Raw genomic sequence first — 22,500 nt, forward strand, 5'->3', positions numbered from 1 at the left:
GCCCATCCGGCACAGGTAGTCACGGAAAAATCCGTGGCCAGACAATACCTGCGCCAACTGGAACGTCACGTCTCCATGCTTCCGTGACTGCCATGCCCTCACGTCGGGTAGCACTCGATGCGTCCACCGAGTGTACCGACTGGCGTCTTCGCTGGCAGCATCCGCGTCCCACCGCTGCTGCCACTGCTCATACGTCTGGTCACGCTCCAGCTCGCGAACGCCAGACCTGGGGATCTCGTTGGCTGGATCGTTCAGCCGTTGATGGACCCTGCTGTCCTCCTCTATCTGCAGGCATATTGGAATGAGACCGGCCAGCAGCACGGCCGTCTCACCCCTCACCGTCCGGAAAGCCCGACAAACACGAATGGCCGTTGTCCTCTGCACGCGCTGCACCAATCTACGACATTGGCGCAGCTGCAGCCCCTCCGACCAAACTGGGGCCCCGTAGCGCAGGATGGAGTCCGCTACGGCCGCCAGCAGTCGGGCACGCGACGACTTCGGTCCACTGTGGTTCGGCATGAGGCGCGTGACGGCTTCCGCGACCTTCATGGCCTTCGCTGCAGCCTGCTGAACGTGCGGCAACCATGACAGGTGGTCGTGCAACCAAACTCCAAGATAACGGATGGAGCGCTGGGATTGCACGACCACACCTCCGATGTTGATGCTGACGACCGGATGACGCTTCAGGGTGGAGATGAGCGTCATTTCCGTCTTCTCTGGCGCCAACGAGAGACGGTTCCGGTCCAGCCAGTCCATGATTACCGCGATGGCTCGTTCAGCAGTCGAGGAAGCGGCTTGGGGTGTCGTTGCGGGGACCAAGACGACAAGGTCATCAGCGTAGCCAATAACCTCGGCCCCCTCAGGCAACTGGACACCCAGGACCCCGTCGTACAGCACGTTCCAAAGCGTGGGTCCCAAAATGGAACCCTGTGGAACGCCCGCACTGATGTTCCGCTCGACAGGGCCCTCGCTGGTGTCGATAACCAGCCGCCGGTCCTCGAAATAGCTCCTCAGTATCTGCTGCAGCGATGACGGTACCCCCTTGTCCCTCAGCGCGTTGGCGATGGCTTGCCAGGGCGCAGAGTTAAAGGCGTTGCGGATATCAAGTGCCACCACCATCAGGCAGCGCTTGTCTCGGGCGTTGGTGCGGCGAAAGGACATGGCCGTCCTGCCCGCTTCGACCACGCGCTGGATCGCACTGATGGTGGATCTGCCTCGCCGGAAACCGTACTGCCCGTCCGACAGCCGTTCCGCATCCGGTTCCTCCAGGAACTCGTTGAGGCGGTTAAGAATTAGGCGCTCCAACACCTTGCCGAGTGCGTCGAGCATGCACAGCGGCCGGTAGGAGGAGCTTTCCCCGGGAGGCTTGCCAGGCTTTGGCAGCAGTACCAGTCGTTGCCTCTTCCAGGGCGCTGGAAACGCACCCCGGTCCAGGCAGTCCTGGTACAAACGGACGAAAACCTCCGGGTACTTCCTAATGGCCGTCTTAACCGCCGCGTTGGGGATACCGTCCAGTCCAGGCGCTTTCCGGTTCGCCATCGATCCCACGATGGACAACAGCTCGCCCACGGTGACAGGGGTCAACGAAGAACTCCGCTCCTCGGTGTCGACGCTCGATGATTCAGCGTCCGGCCAGTCAACAGGCGGATGTGTCGGGAACAGATCGTTGGCTATCCGCTCCAACACGACACGGTCAGTCTCAGGTGGCACGAAGCAGCCACGAAGACGAGACATGACCACCCGATAACCGGCCCCAAACTCGTTGGTTTCCGCCTGTTGAATCAGCTCATCGAGCTGCGCTCGCTTGCTGGCCCGGACAGCCTTCTCGACAGCTCTCCTCGCCGACCGATGATGTGCAGCCACAATGCTGCGCTCCTGCAGGTCGGTGGTACGAAGCATCCGCTCATGCACGGTCGAACACTCCTCCCGAAGACGCAAGATCTCCGGAGTCCACCAGAAGAGGTCTCGATGGGGGTCACGATGCGACATGGTGACGCGCTCCATCGTGTCGTCGCATGCATCTAGCATGGCGTCGACCATCCCCTCCTGGCTGACGGCTCGTTCCGGAAAACCGGCCGTCTGGAGTGCGGCTGCGAATGCCTCCACCGAAAACTGCGTCGTCTTCCATCTTCGGCCAGCGTGCCGAAACGTGGTGGATGACGAAGAGGACCCCTGTCCCCGCTGGCGATGCTGCTGCTGTTGTCGCTGCTGCCTCCCGTTCAGGTGACGATGCTGCTGCTGCAGGTGCTGCTGCTGCTGGTGCTGCTGCTGCTGGTGCTGCTGCTGTTGTCGTCGCTGCTGGTCGAGAGTTGGAGGCCCCACGGTGAAGAAAATGTACCGGTGGTCCGACGCCGTATAGTGGCACGAAGTGGTGTTCGCTGCCACCTCCCAAGTGTCTGGACGAGCAATGGATGCGCTCGCGAAAGACACATCCACGACACTGGGAGTGGCGACTCCGTTGCCCACGAACGTCGGGACCGATCCTTGGTTCAGGATCACAAGCCCAAGCTGCCGGATTGTGTCCAGCAGCTCTTCACCGCGCCGGGTGGTACGTTGGCTACCCCACTCCTCATTCCAGGCGTTGAAATCGCCTGCCAGGACGATGCGAGGGTGGGGTTGGGCCTCCAACTCCACCGCCTCCAGAAGTTGCTCGAACTCGCCGGCGTTGAGACGTGGAGGGGCGTAACAGCTGATGAAGACCACCCCTCCAATCTGCGCAGCAGCCAACCCGGGCATGGCACAGCGCCAGACCCGCTGGATTGGAAGGTGGCCGGTTGCCACCACAGCTGCTCTCCCCGACGAATCCACCGTCCAGTTACCGCTGCCCTCTGGAGGTCGATACACCTCTGACAGCAGCAGCACGTCGACCCGCTTCGTGCGGGCTGTTTGCAGGGCCAGATCCTGGGCAGTGCGTCCACCACCCAGGTTGACCTGCATCACCCTCACTACACCCGACACTGTTGACCTTGTCGGCACGATGAGTGGCCCACTCGATGGGGCCCCTGACAGACAATGCACTTAGCTGCCGACGTGCACTGACTAACGCGGTGGCCTACCTCGCCACACTGCAAACACTGACCCGTCCGGTCAGTTGAAGAGCGGCAGTCCCGCGCCAGGTGCCCCATCAGCAGGCAACGGAAGCAACGCTGACGGTCGAGCGGCTTCTTCGGCACTTCACGGATCCCGCTGACACATTGGCAGAGTGTCAGCTTCTGACCAATGAGACTCCGTGCCTTGGCCAGTGGAAGTCGAACTCGCGCTCGCTTAGTGCCATCACGGAGCTCCCAAAGCTCGACGTGAGTGATGCCAGCCGCTGACCCCAGCTTCTCCTCAATGGCAAGCTTCACGTCACTCTCTTTGGCCAGAGAGTCGACGTTGGTGATGAGAAGCTCACCCATCTCCGTCACCACTCGTGCCTCGCCATCCTCACCTAGCGCTAGCTGGATCCGGCGAGCCAGCTCCGCGCTATCGACGTTCTTCCGCAACGGTACAAGCAGATGACCTTGCACGGTCCGGCGCCCCATGCCGATGTCTGCCCTGACGTCCTGCAGCTCCTGAGATGTACGCAGCTTCACGTACATCTCTGTCCAGGTTTTGTCCGAACCTGGGACCACCGCAATGCGGTCAGGACGCGGAGGACGCCCCTTAGACTGGGCACGATGCTGCTGATGTTGTTGCTGCTGACTCTGCTGCTGCTGCTGGCGCATCTGAGGTGGCCGGTACGGCTGGCCCACCTGCTGCGGTTGCTGCTGCTGCTGAGTCGAACGTTGCGATCGGCTCTTCCGACCGCTCACGACCGTAGCCCAGGACATCTGCTGCTGTTGCCGCTGCTGCTGACGTTGCGGTTGCTGCTGCTGCTGCTGCTGCTGGCCATTAGCCGACACTGCGACCGTCCGTCGCTGCGGCTGTGGCTGGCTGCGCTGCTGCTGCTGCTGCTGCTGCTGCTGCTGCCGCTGTTGTTGTTGCTGCTGCCGCTGCTGCTGCTGCTGCCGCTGCTGCTGCTGCTGCTGCTGCTGCTGCTGCTGCAGTTGCGAAGCTTTCTTCGCACGGTTGCGCTGCTGCCGGCTGCGTTTTGTCCTGGCACTGCCCTGACCAACAGGCTGTGCCGAGGAATGAAGCGCCGTCAAGGAACGCATGCCCTCTTGAAGCGCTTCCAGCGTACACTTCAGGGCCACTTCACGTTCCCGGCTAAGTCGCAGCTCTTCCGTCAGCGACTCGATCTGTTTGGCGAAGTTCTCCAGCATCTTGTGCTGGAAAGCCAGCACCGACGCTTCGCCATCGTCGTGGGGAGCCACGGTTGAAGACATCTCCCCTGCCGCTACCACTGGCGGCACCACCGTCTGCTCGAGAAGAGAGGCGTCGGAAAATTCCGCATCGTCCTCCTCCTCGGAATTATCAGCCTCGGACGGAACCGCCACCGTTGGTCCGGCCGGCCGTGGTGTCTCCGGTAAAGGGGAAGGGGTATCGGACCGCTTCCGAGGCGTGGACGACGACCGCACCCCGGAACGAAGCACCCGCCCCTCCATTCTCCGCTCCTTTCACAAAAAAACCGCCTGCACGAATAGTTCAGACGGAACAAGGGAATATTCCCTTCAACATCTGCCAAGGTAACGACCGTCCGTCGCTAGAGCCCCTTTGGCAGATTTCCCGTCCGCGGATCGCAAGAATAAAAAACTCCCACTTTTTTCTTTATTAAAAACAATTTCGCAAGAGAAAACCGCAAGAATAAGAATTTTTAATAAATTCCGCAAGAGATTCAAGAAAACACCAAAAAAACGGGTTCGTCGCCTGCTGACGCGTTGAAGTCTCTCGTTTTGGCGTTCCCGGGGAAGGATTCGGAGCCAAAGAACCGTTCCCGGTCTCCTGCTAAGCGTTCCCGGTCTCCGGCTGCGCGTTCTCACTCTCTGACCGCTAAGCGCCGGAAAGGTATGCAATTCGCATCGAGTTTTATAGCACCGTAACGCTTCGTAACGCTGGTGTCCCGGCTAAGCGCTACCGCTACCGGTCACTGGTGGCGCTGCAGACGTCGAAGAGAAGGTGGTTGCTGTCTTCGCTGGAAGTTGCGGAACCCGCCACGGGTGGCGCTGTCGTCATAAAAAGGGAGCTTTTACGTTGGGTTGTTGTCCTCACTGCTCGAAAACGCTTCGTGGTGTTGTTGATGACACAAACACACGCGACGACACACCTGACGCCACCGTACCACGCTGTTGCACGCACTTTCACGTCGAGTTTTTACTGTTTATCTCTTTTTAAAAGCACTTTACGTCGCTGGAAAACGATAGTTTATGCTCCCTAGCATGTGTTTTACCACTTTTCCAATGTTCTAACACGGTATTTCGATATTTATTCGCCACTGAAGTTCCCCATACAAAGTGTATGGGGACACTTTAAACTGAGTTTTAGCGCAGTAAATTGAAGTAAAACGATTTCCTTTTTCAATATTCGCTAAGAATGACACTCAATTCGCCCTTTTCGACTATTGTTCCGCTATTTATAAGCACTTTTGCACAATATTTTTGCAAAAAATACGGAGCGACACAAAGCACGTCTAAACTGCTGGCTTGACAGCTACGCACACACAGGGATAACTGGCTTGTGGCCGCCAAGCGTTCATAGCGACGTGGCTTTTTGATCCTTCGATGTCGGCTCTTCCTATCATTGTAAAGCAAAATTTACCAAGCGTAGGATTGTTCACCCTTTCAAGGGAACGTGAGCTGGGTTTAGACCGTCGTGAGACAGGTTAGTTTTACCCTACTGGTGTGCATTGTTTGTCGCTATCTTAACGGAATTCCTGTGCAGTACGAGAGGAACCACAGGTACGGACCACTGGCTCAATACTAGTTCGAACGGACTATGGTATGACGCTACGTCCGCTGGATTATGCCTGAACGCCTCTAAGGTCGTATCCAATCCGAGCTGATAGCGCTTCTTATACCCATTAGGTGGTCGTAAGCTAGCGGGCCTAACAACCCTCCGAGAACCGTCCGTGCTGTCCATTGGCACACTGGCGTCTCATCCCCGCTTACTACTAGGCCGCAAAGGGCGGGTTCGCGCTGCACGTGTTAGTACCATACATGTTGGGAACACCGGTGGACGAGCTTGCCGACTGTGGATATCACTAGTTTCGACACCTACGACCGCCCGCAAACGACGGGACTACAGGCTGGGAGCTTCAAGTTGTAGAGATGCGTTCGCATCGATCCTCTCAGGCGACCCATGCTTGGTGGTTAGTGCTTGCGCGTGCGCGCCCCGTGTGTGCTGGAATTGGCCAACCAGTGCACATTGGTGGTGCGTACCGTGACTTGCACCATGTGACGAGAGTGTTGAAGAACACTGTGTGGTGACTCTATGCCTATGTGATGGGGTGCTTGTAACACACGACCGAACCGACGGCTCGTTGGATGGTCACGACAGTGTGGTGCAGGTGCGCCCATGTGTAACGAATACATTGAGTGCCGTTGGAGGTTAGCGGTTGGTTGGTTGCATGCTACAACTTCGCGTTGTACATGGGCTGGCCGCTGCGCTTCCTTCGGGTTGCCACTTGATGTTGATAGGGTTGATGTATTGTGTTCGTTGACTTTTGGTTCATTCCAAAAGTCTTCGGACTTAGATAATTTTACAAGTGTCGGCGCTCTCGGACCGAAAATAAGAAGACAACTAAGAAGAAAAAGAGAAAGAAGCTAATAGTGGAAAGTATTCTTCTTCAAAGAAGGAACAAAAATTTTACAAGTGTTGAAAAATTTCCTAAGTCCAAAAAATTTTCTAAGTCCAGAAAATTTTCTAAGTCCCACAAAATGGAACATGATGAAGAAGATACAGAAGTTGAAAATTTTTCTAAGTCCAAAAAATTTTCTAAGTCCAGAAAATTTTCTAAGTCCAAAGTGTTGGAACAATTTCCAAAGGCCCATAGGTTGCACTGAATTTTCCTAAGTTGGCCACAAGTACCCATGAGGTATCGAGAAGGTTCACCCGAAGGACATAATATGTCCCAAAGTACCGATAGAGCACCCACAAAGAGCACCCAATTGGCCTAAGTTGGCCAAAAGTACCGATAGAGTACCCACAAGTAGCACTGAGTTGGCCTAAGTTGGCCAAAAGTACCGATAGAGTACCCACAAATAGCACCGAATGGGCCTAAGATGGCCAAAAGTACCGATAGAGTACCCACAAATAGCACCGAGTGGGCCTAACATGGCCAAAAGTACCGATAGAGTACCCACAAAGAGCACCCCATGGGCCTAAGTTGGCCAAAAGTACCGATAGAGTACCCACAAATAGCACCGAGTGGGCCTAACATGGCCAAAAGTACCGATAGAGCACCCACATATAGCACCGAATGGGCCTAACATGGCCAAAAGTACCGATAGAGCACCCACATATAGCACCCCATTGGCCTAAGTTGGCCAAAAGTACCGATAGAGTACCCACAAAGAGCACCCAATTGGCCTAAGTTGGCCAAAAGTACCGCCAAGTAGCACCATAGAGGCCCGAGTAGAGCGAAATGTGGGCCAAATTGAACATTTGAAAATTTTTACAAGTCCAGAAAATTTTCTAAGTCCAGAAAATTTTCTAAGTCCAAAGAGTTGGACAAATTTCCTTAGGCCCAAAGGTTGCACTGAATGTTCCTAAGTTGGCCATCAGTACCCATGAAGTATCGCGAAGGTTCACCCGAAAGACACAATACGCCCTAAAGTACCCACAGAGTACCCACAAGTTGCACCCAATTGGCCTAAGTTGGCCAGAAGTACCGACAAGTACCACCATAGAAGCCCGAGTAGAGCGAAATGTGGGCCAAAGTACCGAGTAGTTGCCACAAATGCCCAAATGGATACCAAAATGTGGTACCAAGTACCTAACTGTTGCAACAAATGCTAGCTTTCTGACCAAAAGCTGTGGGCCAATTTCGTAGAAGAACCGCCTAGGCGAAAAGGCAAAAATCGCCGAAGCTGGCCCGCTCGCAGAGCTCGCGGGCCAGGAGATACTCATAGGGCGATTTACTAGAGTGGGGAACTTGAGAATTTTTGTGTCCGAGACTTTGGGCAACTTCGCGGCCGCCCCCTTAAAGTAAAAGATTTTCTCTGGGTGCCTAAAATTCGCAATTCCCGCAAAGTCGGGAAGACGTTAAAGTTTTTGCCCAAAAAATGGCCATCGATTTAAGGTGATTTTCCAATAAGAAAATGCTTCCTATTTTGAATTTTTTCGAATATTTCCTAAACTAAGCGTCGGAGCACATGGCCGTGGAGGAACTTTTGGTAGCTTTTGGCAAGGGCTATCGGATGAAATAATGCGAAAGGCCATCGGAGCGATATTGGATAAATGCGGGCCCATAAACGTACCTAAGAAGTGAAAATTGGTTCCTTGCACGCAGGATGCAAGAAATGCTTGAGTGTTAACCATCATCGGTACCAAGTACCTAGGTTATATCGAGTGCGTAGATGGAAGTCGGTACCAAAGGGAAACCTTCCTAGGCTAGGTGCACGCAAGTGAGTATGGATCGATCAGTAGAAAGATGGGAAGCCATAGGAAACCTTCCTAGGCTAGGTGCACGCAAGTGAGTATGGATCGATCAGTAGAAAGATGGGAAGCCATAGGAAACCTTCCTAGGCTAGGTGCACGCAAGTGAGTATGGATCGATCAGTAGAAAGATGGGAAGCCCAAGGAAACCTTCCTAGGCTAGGTGCACGCAAGTGAGTATGGATCGATCAGTAGAAAGATGGGAAGCCCAAGGAAACCTTCCTAGGCTAGGTGCACGCAAGTGAGTATGGATCGATCAGTAGAAAGATGGGAAGCCCAAGGAAACCTTCCTAGGCTAGGTGCACGCAAGTGAGTATGGATCGATCAGTAGAAAGATGGGAAGCCATAGGAAACCTTCCTAGGCTAGGTGCACGCAAGTGAGTATGGATCGATCAGTAGAAAGATGGGAAGCCATAGGAAACCTTCCTAGGCTAGGTGCACGCAAGTGAGTATGGATCGATCAGTAGAAAGATGGGAAGCCATAGGAAACCTTCCTAGGCTAGGTGCACGCAAGTGAGTATGGATCGATCAGTAGAAAGATGGGAAGCCATAGGAAACCTTCCTAGGCTAGGTGCACGCAAGTGAGTATGGATCGATCAGTAGAAAGATGGGAAGCCATAGGAAACCTTCCTAGGCTAGGTGCACGCAAGTGAGTATGGATCGATCAGTAGAAAGATGGGAAGCCATAGGAAACCTTCCTAGGCTAGGTGCACGCAAGTGAGTATGGATCGATCAGTAGAAAGATGGGAAGCCATAGGAAACCTTCCTAGGCTAGGTGCACGCAAGTGAGTATGGATCGATCAGTAGAAAGATGGGAAGCCATAGGAAACCTTCCTAGGCTAGGTGCACGCAAGTGAGTATGGATCGATCAGTAGAAAGATGGGAAGCCATAGGAAACCTTCCTAGGCTAGGTGCACGCAAGTGAGTATGGATCGATCAGTAGAAAGATGGGAAGCCATAGGAAACCTTCCTAGGCTAGGTGCACGCAAGTGAGTATGGATCGATCAGTAGAAAGATGGGAAGCCATAGGAAACCTTCCTAGGCTAGGTGCACGCAAGTGAGTATGGATCGATCAGTAGAAAGATGGGAAGCCATAGGAAACCTTCCTAGGCTAGGTGCACGCAAGTGAGTATGGATCGATCAGTAGAAAGATGGGAAGCCATAGGAAACCTTCCTAGGCTAGGTGCACGCAAGTGAGTATGGATCGATCAGTAGAAAGATGGGAAGCCATAGGAAACCTTCCTAGGCTAGGTGCACGCAAGTGAGTATGGATCGATCAGTAGAAAGATGGGAAGCCATAGGAAACCTTCCTAGGCTAGGTGCACGCAAGTGAGTATGGATCGATCAGTAGAAAGATGGGAAGCCATAGGAAACCTTCCTAGGCTAGGTGCACGCAAGTGAGTATGGATCGATCAGTAGAAAGATGGGAAGCCATAGGAAACCTTCCTAGGCTAGGTGCACGCAAGTGAGTATGGATCGATCAGTAGAAAGATGGGAAGCCATAGGAAACCTTCCTAGGCTAGGTGCACGCAAGTGAGTATGGATCGATCAGTAGAAAGATGGGAAGCCATAGGAAACCTTCCTAGGCTAGGTGCACGCAAGTGAGTATGGATCGATCAGTAGAAAGATGGGAAGCCATAGGAAACCTTCCTAGGCTAGGTGCACGCATGTGAGTATGGATCGATCAGTAGAAAGATGGGAAGCCATAGGAAACCTTCCTAGGCTAGGTGCACGCAAGTGAGTATGGATCGATCAGTAGAAAGATGGGAAGCCATAGGAAACCTTCCTAGGCTAGGTGCACGCAAGTGAGTATGGATCGATCAGTAGAAAGATGGGAAGCCATAGGAAACCTTCCTAGGCTAGGTGCACGCAAGTGAGTATGGATCGATCAGTAGAAAGATGGGAAGCCATAGGAAACCTTCCTAGGCTAGGTGCACGCAAGTGAGTATGGATCGATCAGTAGAAAGATGGGAAGCCATAGGAAACCTTCCTAGGCTAGGTGCACGCAAGTGAGTATGGATCGATCAGTAGAAAGATGGGAAGCCATAGGAAACCTTCCTAGGCTAGGTGCACGCAAGTGAGTATGGATCGATCAGTAGAAAGATGGGAAGCCATAGGAAACCTTCCTAGGCTAGGTGCACGCAAGTGAGTATGGATCGATCAGTAGAAAGATGGGAAGCCATAGGAAACCTTCCTAGGCTAGGTGCACGCAAGTGAGTATGGATCGATCAGTAGAAAGATGGGAAGCCATAGGAAACCTTCCTAGGCTAGGTGCACGCAAGTGAGTATGGATCGATCAGTAGAAAGATGGGAAGCCATAGGAAACCTTCCTAGGCTAGGTGCACGCAAGTGAGTATGGATCGATCAGTAGAAAGATGGGAAGCCATAGGAAACCTTCCTAGGCTAGGTGCACGCAAGTGAGTATGGATCGATCAGTAGAAAGATGGGAAGCCATAGGAAACCTTCCTAGGCTAGGTGCACGCAAGTGAGTATGGATCGATCAGTAGAAAGATGGGAAGCCATAGGAAACCTTCCTAGGCTAGGTGCACGCAAGTGAGTATGGATCGATCAGTAGAAAGTGGGAAGCCCAGTACCAAATGCCCTAGTGAAGACCGTAAACGAATATCATGAACCGAGAAGGAGCACCAAATGCCCTAGTGAAGACCGTAAACGAATATCATGAACCGAGAAGGAGCACCAAATGCCCTAGTGAAGACCGTAAACGAATATCATGAACCGAGAAGGAGCACCAAATGCCCTAGTGAAGACCGTAAACGAATATCATGAACCGAGAAGGAGCACCAAATGCCCTAGTGAAGACCGTAAACGAATATCATGAACCGATAAGGAGCACCAAATGCCCTAGTGAAGACCGTAAACGAATATCATGAACCGATAAGGAGCACCAAATGCCCTAGTGAAGACCGTAAACGAATATCATGAACCGATAAGGAGCACCAAATGCCCTAGTGAAGACCGTAAACGAATATCATGAACCGAGAAGTAGCAACGAATGCCTGAAAAAGTACCAAGTCCTCGGTATAGAGTAACGAGAGTTAACCGCCGTGATGTATGCAATGTGGGCAGCCATTGCATGGGTTCTGGACTTGGTTCGCGAATAACTTTTTTGCTAGACATCGGACAAAGTTGACGTGGAAGAACGAAATGTAGCATTTGATGCCACCTATCCAAAACTTTTTCAAGATTGAAGATCCGATCGATACAGCCTGAGTTATAGGCAAAAGTTGGTGCAAAAACGAGCATTTTTAATGGTGAAAAATCGGTAATCCTCGAATAGCTCCTGTTGGAAGCATCGGACCACATGGTCGTGGAGGAACATATTGTAGCGTGCGGTGTCAAGTATCGACACCCAAAACCGCATGTCCGATGGACGGAAAATGACCAAGTTATAGTGAAAACTTGGTTGCACCAAATTCCCGAAGAAGTGCAACGAGAAGGTGAATGCGATGGTTGTTCGTCGAATAGCTCCGGCCACAGACATGGTAGCGATTAGTGGTGCATGGAAGAAATCTAGCCACAAGTGCCATCTACCCATGGCCAGAAGAAAGTGTGGCGCTATCTTGGATACCGGCGGAGCTATGGGGCAAATATGGGCCAAAAATGGTGAAGTTGGACCAAAAATCCGACCAAGTGCGCGAGGCGCTTTCGTGAATAGCTCCGGCCACAGACATGGTAGCGATTAGTGGTGCATGGAAGAAATCTAGCCACAAGTGCCATCTAGCCATGGCCAGAAGAAAGTGTGGCCATATCTTGGATACCGGCAAAGCTATGGGGCAAATATGGGCCAAAAATGGTGCAAGTTGGACCAAAAATCCGACCAAGTGCGCGAGGCGCTTTCGTGAATAGCTCCGGCCACAGACATGGTAGCGATTAGTGGTGCATGGAAGAAATCTAGCCACAAGTGCCATCTACTCATGGCCAGAAGAAAGTGTGGCGCTATCTTGGATACCGGCGGAGCTATGGGGCAAATATGGGCCAAAAATGGTGAAGTTGGACCAAAAATCCGACCAAGTGCGCGAGGCGCTTTCGTGAATAGCTCCGGCCACAGACATGGTAGCGATTAGTGGTGCATGGAAGAAATCTAGCCACAAGTGCCATCTAGCCATGGCCAGAAGAAAGTGTGGCCATATCTTGGATACCGGCGGAGCTATGGGGCAAATATGGGCCAAAAATGGTGCAAGTTGGACCAAAAATCCGAAAAAGTACCTAGGTAAATGCGATGGTTGTTCGTCGAATAGCTCCGGCCACAGACATGGTAGCGATTAGTGGTGCATGGAAGAAATCTAGCCACAAGTGCCATCTACCCATGGCCAGAAGAAAGTGTGGCCATATCTTGGATACCGGCGGAGCTATGGGGCAAATATGGGCCAAAAATGGTGCAAGTTGGACCAAAAATCCGAAAAAGTACCTAGGTAAATGCGATGGTTGTTCGTCGAATAGCTCCGGCCACAGACATGGTAGCGATTAGTGGTGCATGGAAGAAATCTAGCCACAAGTGCCATCTACCCATGGCCAGAAGAAAGTGTGGCCATATCTTGGATACCGGCGGAGCTATGGGGCAAATATGGGCCAAAAATGGTGCAAGTTGGACCAAAAATCCGAAAAAGTACCTAGGTAAATGCGATGGTTGTTCGTCGAATAGCTCCGGCCACAGACATGGTAGCGATTAGTGGTGCATGGAAGAAATCTAGCCACAAGTGCCATCTACCCATGGCCAGAAGAAAGTGTGGCGCTATCTTGGATACCGGCGGAGCTATGGGGCAAATATGGGCCAAAAATGGTGCAAGTTGGACCAAAAATCCGAAAAAGTACCTAGGTAAATGCGATGGTTGTTCGTCGAATAGCTCCGGCCACAGACATGGTAGCGATTAGTGGTGCATGGAAGAAATCTAGCCACAAGTGCCATCTACCCATGGCCAGAAGAAAGTGTGGCCATATCTTGGATACCGGCGGAGCTATGGGGCAAATATGGGCCAAAAATGGTGCAAGTTGGACCAAAAATCCGAAAAAGTACCTAGGTAAATGCGATGGTTGTTCGTCGAATAGCTCCGGCCACAGACATGGTAGCGATTAGTGGTGCATGGAAGAAATCTAGCCACAAGTGCCATCTACCCATGGCCAGAAGAAAGTGTGGCGCTATCTTGGATACCGGCGGAGCTATGGGGCAAATATGGGCCAAAAATGGTGAAGTTGGACCAAAAATCCGACCAAGTGCGCGAGGCGCTTTCGTGAATAGCTCCGGCCACAGACATGGTAGCGATTAGTGGTGCATGGAAGAAATCTAGCCACAAGTGCCATCTAGCCATGGCCAGAAGAAAGTGTGGCCATATCTTGGATACCGGCGGAGCTATGGGGCAAATATGGGCCAAAAATGGTGCAAGTTGGACCAAAAATCTGAAAAAGTACCTAGGTAAATGCGATGGTTGTTCGTCGAATAGCTCCGGCCACAGACATGGTAGCGATTAGTGGTGCATGGAAGAAATCTAGCCACAAGTGCCATCTACCCATGGCCAGAAGAAAGTGTGGCCATATCTTGGATACCGGCGGAGCTATGGGGCAAATATGGGCCAAAAATGGGTAAAATTGTACGGTCCAAAGCCAAGGGTAAATTTTTTTATTCCTCTAATAACTTCTAGCACAGACATTGAATCGGTTGGTGATGTATGGATGAAATGTAGCAAACAGTTGGAACTACCCATAAAATCTTAAAGATTGACGATCCAATGTATAGAACCGGAGTAATGTGCGATACTTGGTGAAAAATCGAGTGAAAAATTAGCTATAAACTGTTTTTGGCCCATAACTCGAATACTAGACATCGGAAGGGGGGGTCGTAGAACGATTTTTTGTTGCCCTATCGATTCCCTATCGAACGAGCAAAAGTTGTTTTTTTGACCAAAAAGGACCCCTACTCTAGTAAAATTGGCCTGATTTTACTAGTCCCCGGTACCCGTACAGGCAAAATGAGCAAAATGCTCAAGTATGAATGGTTTTTGGCCCATAACTCGAATACTAGACGTCGCAGGGGGGTGTCATGGAACAATTTTTGGTAGCCCTTGAAATTATCTATCGAATGACATATACTTGATTTTTGGCCAAAAAGTTCCCTAGACTAGTAAAAATCGCATCATTTTACTAGAGTCGGGTACCCTGGACGAAAAACCGCTATAATTGCGGTTTTTGGCTAATAACTCGAATACTAGACGTCGCAGGGGGGTGTCGTGGAACAATTTTTGGTAGCCCTTGAAATTATCTATCGAATGACATATACTTGATTTTTGGCCAAAAAGTTCCCTAGACTAGTAAAAATCGCATCATTTTACTAGAGTCGGGTACCCTGGACGAAAAACCGCTATAATTGCGGTTTTTGGCTAATAACTCGAATACTAGACGTCGCAGGGGGGTGTCGTGGAACAATTTTTGGTAGCCCTTGAAATTATCTATCGAATGACATATACTTGATTTTTGGCCAAAAAGTTCCCTAGACTAGTAAAAATCGCATCATTTTACTAGAGTCGGGTACCATGGACGAAAAACCGCTATAGTTGCGGTTTTTGGCTAATAACTCTAATACTAGACGTCGGAGGGGGGTGTCGTGGAACAATTTTTGGTAGCCCTTGAAATTATCTATCGAATGACATATACTTGATTTTTGGCCAAAAAGTTCCCTAGACTAGTAAAAATCGCATCATTTTACTAGAGTCGGGTACCCTGGACGAAAAACCGCTTAAGTTGCGGTTTTTGGCTAATAACTCGAATACTAGACGTCGCAGGGGGGTGTCGTGGAACAATTTTTGGTAGCCCTTGAAATTATCTATCGAATGACATATACTTGATTTTTTGACCAAAAAGTTCCTAGACTAGTAAAAATCGCATCATTTTACTAGAGTCGGGTACCCTGTACGAAAAACCGCTATAGTTGCGGTTTTTGGCCAATAACTCGAATACTAGACGTCGGAGGGGGGTGCCGTAGAACAATTTTTTGTAGCCCTTGAAATTACCTTTCGAATGATATATAGTGGTTTTTTGGTCAAACAGTGACCCCGAGACTAGTAACCCTCCATACACAAAACCGCCTAAAAAGTTTTGGTTTTGCAAAATTTTGAAAAGTGCGTCAAAAAAATTTTTTCAAAAAGTACCAAATCGTGATCAGAACTCACTATAGACCATAAAAAGTGAAATCCGATGGTCATTTGCAACACTTGGTCAATCGAGAAAAATTTCACTTTTTTACTAGAGTCGGGTACCCTGAACGAAAAATCGCTCAAGTGATGGTTTTTGGCCAATAACTCGAATACTAGACGTCGGAGGGGGGTGCCGTAGAACAATTTTTTGTAGCCCTTGAAATTACCTTTCGAATGATATATAGTGGTTTTTTGGTCAAACAGTGACCCCGAGACTAGTAACCCTCCATACACAAAACCGCCTACAAAAACTTTGTTTTGAAAAATTTTGAAAAGTTCAAAAAAATTTTTTTTTCAAAAACTACTAAAACGTGATAAGAACTTACTATAGACCATGAAAAGTGATATCCGATGATAATTTGCAAAAGTTGGTAACTAGTAAAAAATTTCACTTTTTTACTAGAGTCGGTGCAACGAGAAAAAAAAAGTCCGTGATGGAGAAAAATGGCACGTTTTCCACGCCTGTACGCTTTCGTTTTCTATATAGGGGGTAGGTGAGCCAGAAGCATGAATTTGACTGAGTACGTATCTTTATGAATTGGGCCCTTCTAAATCGATTGAGACTACCCCCAGGACGATCGGACGACTGCTTCTGGCTCAAAATGTGGTTTTTAGATTTTGATCGTCAATTATGAGAGAAAAAATCGATTAGAAGTAAAGATACGAAATGCTTGGTCTAAGTTGGGAAACGACTTCGGATATTTGTTGGACGTTGTCGTAGAAGGTCCGAGGACCAAGGAAAAGTGATTTCCAAGTGGATTTATGCCCTATTAGTCGATGGTAAGATGTGAAATTAGTAGAACTTACCATACAGTTTGCGAAGTTGAAGCAATCGGTTGGTGAATATGGTACTGTCTGTCCAATTTGGTGGTTCGGAATGAGTGAAACGATGTTGATGATGGATAGACGTTCCGATTGCCCCCGATCGGGGAACATATAGTGGTCTTTAAGGTCCAAGTACCTATGTTTTGGTAAGCAGAACTGAGAGTTAAAGGATGAAAGTCGGCCATTCCTAATATCATCCTATCGGTGGTTCGCGAGTTGTTTGAGGACCGGAGCAGCTCGCGATGAAACGGTCCTAGGGTATTGGTTATCCATCCAAGGAAGAGTAAATGCGATCCTAGATGTGTGTCGTTGGCCGTTCTACCGGTATCGCCTATCGATGAGATATCGACGGGCATGCCTTACTCGAAAGTTGAATTCTAGGATCGATGGTCAAACAGACCTATGAGCGATAAACCAAACTGAACACGTATTGATGTCGGCTTTTCCTATCATTTGATGCCGCAGGTTGTTTAGGGACCGGAGCAACTTGCGGCCGAGACGGTCCCCGGGGGTTTCTTTCTCCAAGGAGTGGAAACTATTAAGCAAGAGTTGTAGCAAGATACGATCCTCTGATGTGTCGTTGGCCGTTCATGCGGTATCGCCTGTCGATGAGATATCGATGGGCATGCCTTACTCTACCGACCTTCTAATTGAGAGTATTAATCAGGGATCGATGGTCAAACAAGACCAATGAGCGATAAACCAAACTGAACACGTATTGATGTCGGCATTTCCTATCATTTGTCGCAGGTTGTTTAGGGACCGGAGCAGCTTGCGACCGAGACGGTCCCCGGGGGTTTCTTTCTCCAAGGAGAAGAAACGATTAAGCAAAAGTTGTAGCAAGATACGATCCTCTGATGTGTCGTTGGCCGTTCAAGCGGTATCGCCTGTCGATGAGATATCGATGGGCATGCCTTACTCTCCCGACTGGATTACTGAGAGTTTAATCAGGGATCGATGGTCAAACAGACCAATGAGCGATAAACCAAACTGAACACATATTGATGTCGGCATTTCCTATCATTTGTCGCAGGTTGTTTAGGGACCGGAGCAGCTTGCGACCGAGACGGTCCCCGGGGGTTTCTTTCTCTAAGGAGTGGAAACGATTAAGCAAAAGTCGTAGCAATAATCGATCACCTGATGTGTCGTTGGCCGTTCTTGCGGTATCGCCTGTCGATGAGATATCGATGGGCATGCCTTACTCTCCTGACTGTTTAATTGAGAGTTATAATCAGGGATCGATGGTCAAAAAGACCTATGAGCGATAAACCAAACTGAACACGTATTGATGTCGGCATTTCCTATCATTTGTCGCAGGTTGTTTGGGGACCGGAGCAGCTTGCGACCGAGACGGTCCCTTCCCGAAAGATGGTGAACCGAGTCGTCTGGCGTAAAAACCGGACGACTCGAAAGGGCTTGACCCTTTCAAGTGAGCGATAATCACATTCTACGCTCAGTTCGACAGCTACAAGGCAATCACTCGCTATGTTCAGAGCTAATACATGCAACATGCCGGCATTGTTTCCACCGACGCATGGATTCAAGACTGGTGCACTTATTAGTTAAACCGTTCGCCTCCGGGTGTTTCGAGTTCAAGTCTGGATGAGGATTGATCTTGCTGGTAATAGCTTGAGCCCCTGAATAAGGGGTCGAAGCGTACATCTTGAGACCATGTACAACATATTACCAAATCGGCACCATGGGTTCGGGTGCAAGTGATGTAACCGTGAAAGATGTTGAGCAGCCCAACATCGGTTTACACACGCATAATAGGAAGGCAGCGCTGTCGACTGGTCAGTCGTGTAAGAAGTGTGCATTATCGATCACAAATATATTGGTGATCTGTAGGTTGCGCATACACCATGCCCGGTGTAAAGTGCCGTGGTCCCCCCCGGGGGGCTGCATCAAACCGTTCGCCACGCGAACTACCCAATGGAACGAACTCGATGCATTTAATAAGAAGAAGAGATGATAATGAAACACGGTCGATTAAAGAGTTGAAAACGTTGAAATACCTATAAGCAAGTCTTAAGTTGGTGGTGACCGTTACGCCCCAACAAATTGGTGCCTTACCCTACACCAAAGAGCCATTCAACATGGTTCAAGTGAGCGATAATCACGCTCTACGCTCAGTATGACAGCTGCAAGGCAATCACTCGCTAAGTTCAGAGCTAATACATGCAACACGCCGGCATTGTTTCCACCGACGCATGGATTCAAGACTGGTGCACTTATTAGTTAAACCGTTCGCCTGCGGGTGTTTCGAGTTCAAGTCTGGATGAGGATTGTTCTTGCTGGTAATAGCTTGAGCCCCTGAATAAGGGGCCGAAGCGTACATCTTGAGAGTAAATGTACAACATATTACCAAATCGGCACCGTGGGTTCTGGTGCAAGTGATGTAACCATGAAAGATGTTGAGCAGCCCAACATCGGTTTACACACGCCTAAGGGGTTTATTGTTATCTGTAGGTTGCGCATACACCATACCCGGTGTAAAGTGCCGTGGTCCCCCAGGGGGCTGCATCAAAACGTTCGCCATGCGAACTACCCAATGGAACGAACTCGATGTATTGAAAGAGATGAACAATTAATAGCGAGAATAGGGGCCCGGAAGCAATTCCGCGGCCCTACGGTCGATTCAAGAGTTGAAACGTTGTACAATCGTGGATAGCACCTAGTGCTAATATGGTGAGAGATAATGTGTGAGGAAATTTAGTTTCCTAAAGTTTAGTTAGTGGTTTCCGTTGTGCCCTAACAAACTTAAAGTTGGTGGTGACCGTTACACCCCAACAAATTGGTGCCTTACCCAACACCAAAGAGCCATTCCATATGGTTCTAGAGAGAGAGAGTTGTGTGGAAATTTATTTCCCACTAAGCGAGTGTGTGTCTGTAGTGGAACGAATTCTGGTTGATCCTACCAGTAATATACGCTTGTCTCAAAGGTTAAGCCATGCATGTCTAAGTACAAACATAAATGAATGTGAAACCGCGTAAGGCTCAGTATAACAGCTATAATTCACAAGATCATCCTACCACTAGTTACTTGGATAACTGTGGAAAATCCAGAGCTAATACATGCAACATGCCGGGACTGTTGCCCTCGCGGGTAGCTGAACTGGTGCACTTATTAGTTAAACCAATCGCCTCCGGGCGGCTTGAGTTGAAGTCTGGATAAGGACGCAGATCGTATGGTCGCTTGTCGACTGACGACAGATCTTTCAAATGTCTGCCCTATCAACTATTGATGGTAGTGTAGAGGACTACCATGGTTGCGACGGGTAACGGGGAATCAGGGTTCGATTCCGGAGAGGGAGCCTGAGAAATGGCTACCACATCCAAGGAAGGCAGCAGGCGCGTAAATTACCCAATCCCAGTACGGGGAGGTAGTGACGAGAAATAACAATATGGACCTCTCTAACGATGGTCCATAATTGGAATGAGTTGAGTATAAATCCTTCAACAAGGATCAAGTGGAGGGCAAGTCTGGTGCCAGCAGCCGCGGTAATTCCAGCTCCACTAGCGTATATTAAAGTTGTTGCGGTTAAAACGTTCGAAGTTGATTGCCCGTCCAGACACGTGACCGCCACGGGCGCCCGGTTACACGCCGGGGCCGTTCGTGCGCGCGCTCACGGCTGCGACTCACAATGGTGTACTTGGGCGTTACTCTGTGAACGAGTACCGTGCTACCGGTTAACTCCGGCACGGGCTCCTCATGGTGCTCAAGATACTCACATTTACCTTGAACAAATTAGAGTGCTCAAAGCAGGCTAAGACAAAGCGTCCGGCCCCCCCGTGGGGTTGGCGTTGGCCGAGAATAATCTTGCATGGAATAATGGAATATGACCTCGGTTTATACGATTTCGTTGGTTTGTCAGAAACCTAGAGGTAATGATTAACAGAAGTAGTTGGGGGCATTGGTATTACGGCGCGAGAGGTGAAATTCGTAGACCGTCGTAGGACCAACTGAAGCGAAAGCGTTTGCCATGGATGCTTTCTTTAATCAAGAACGAAAGTTAGAGGATCGAAGGCGATTAGATACCGCCCTAGTTCTAACCGTAAACGATGCCAATTAGCAATTGGGAGACGCTACCCCTATTCGGTGCTCTCAGTCGCTTCCGGGAAACCAAAATCGGGTTCCGGGGGAAGTATGGTTGCAAAGTTGAAACTTAAAGGAATTGACGGAAGGGCACCACAAGAAGTGGAGCTTGCGGCTTAATTTGACTCAACACGGGAAAATTTACCAGGTCCAAACTTATCGAGGTAAGACAGATTGATAGCTCTTTCTCAAATTTAAGGGTAGTGGTGCATGGCCGTTCTTAGTTCGTGGAATGATTTGTCTGGTTAATTCCGATAACGAACGTGACTCAAACATGCTAACTAGAACGCTGTCAGCAGTGCGCCTCCGGGCGCACCTGACGTTACAGCCGGGCGGCGCCTTCACGGGCGGTCGTCGGCTACGTTTGCCCTGCTTAGCGGGACAACTTGTGTTTAGCAAGCTGAGAATGAGCGATAACAGGTCCGTGATGCCCTTAGATGTTCTGGGCTGCACGCGTGCTACAATGTGGGTCGCAGCGTGTTCTCGCCAATAGGCGCCCCCATTCCGAGAGGAACGGGAAATCACTAAAATGCCCATCTAGTCGGGATTGGGGACTGCAACGGTCCCCATGAACCTGGAATTTCTAGTAAGCACTAGTCATTAGCTAGTGCTGATTACGTCCCTGCCCTTTGTACACACCGCCCGTCGCTACTACCGATGGATTATTTAGTGAGGTTTCTGGAGGCTTACCTTCCGCGGTTCCTTCGTGAGCTGCAGCTGGCATGGCTGAAGTTGACCGAACTTGATGATTTAGAGGAAGTAAAAGTCGTAACAAGGTTTCCGTAGGTGAACCTGCGGAAGGATCATTACTGATGATCGTCCGCGAGTGACCAACCATGGGCTGCCTTCGGTGTAGCTCGGTCGCTCGCTTGCTATGTGTCAGAATTTGTTGAAAGCCAACTCGTTCGTTGTACACTTTGATGGGTGACCATCACTGTGTCCCCGTGCCGAGCTAGATCTCCCCTAGCCGTAAGGCACTTGAACGCCCCTTCGACGACGAGTTGCATGTGTGTGGTATGTGTCAGAATCTGGTGAAGCTTTCTGCATGTGATGTGCCTTGTGTGGATCCGTGGCCATTGCATTGTGTCTGGTGCTTAGATACCCAGACACTTAGAACGCTTGCGCGGAAAGCAAACTCGATCGTTGTACACTTTGATGGGTGACCATCACTGTGTCTCCGTGCCGTGCTAGATCCCCCCTAGCCGTAAGGCACTTTGAACGCCCCTTCGACGACGAGTTACAAGAGTGTGGTATGTGTCAGAATCTGGTGAAGCTTTCTGCATGTGATGTGCCTTGTGTGGATCCGTGGCCATTGCATTGTGTCTGGTGTGTAGGTACCCAGACACTTAGAACGCTTGCGCGGAAAGCAAACTCGATCGTTGTACACTTTGATGGGCAACCATCACTGTGTCTCCGTGCCGTGCTAGATCTCCCCTAGCCGTAAGGCACTTTGAACGCCCCTTCGACGACGAGTTACAAGAGTGTGGTATGTGTCATAATCTGGTGAAGCTTTCTGCATGTGATGTGCCTTGTGTGGATCCGTGGCCATTGCATTGTGTCTGGTGTGTAGGTACCCAGACACTTAAGCAAACTCGATCGTTGTACACTGTGATGGGCGAGCATCACTGTGTCTCCGTGCCGTGTAAGAGCTCCCCTGGCCATCAGGCACTTGAAAGGTCCTTCGACGACGAGTTACAATAGTGGTGTGTTAGATACGTCAGGTGATGGTATCTACTGTTGTGCAATACGTATCCGGCCACGGCACGGAACGAACGGGAACTGTGGTGCAGACATACAAAGAGTTAAGCCTATTAGTCATTAACTCTAAGGACGGGGCCATGGGGCGGTACGCAAAGGATA

At 50.2% G+C, this 22,500-nt stretch overlaps 1 long non-coding RNA gene across 1 annotated transcript in view; it reads left to right on the forward strand.

Moving 5' to 3' along the window:
• The window catches only part of LOC125774238 (uncharacterized), a 62,367-nt gene that overhangs the window by 6,015 nt on the left and 33,852 nt on the right, over positions 1-22,500 (forward strand). The window lies entirely within an intron of this gene.

The sequence above is a fragment of the Anopheles funestus genome (assembly GCF_943734845.2).
Source record: "Anopheles funestus chromosome X unlocalized genomic scaffold, idAnoFuneDA-416_04 X_unloc_97, whole genome shotgun sequence".
NCBI classification, from domain to species: Eukaryota; Metazoa; Arthropoda; class Insecta; order Diptera; family Culicidae; genus Anopheles; species Anopheles funestus.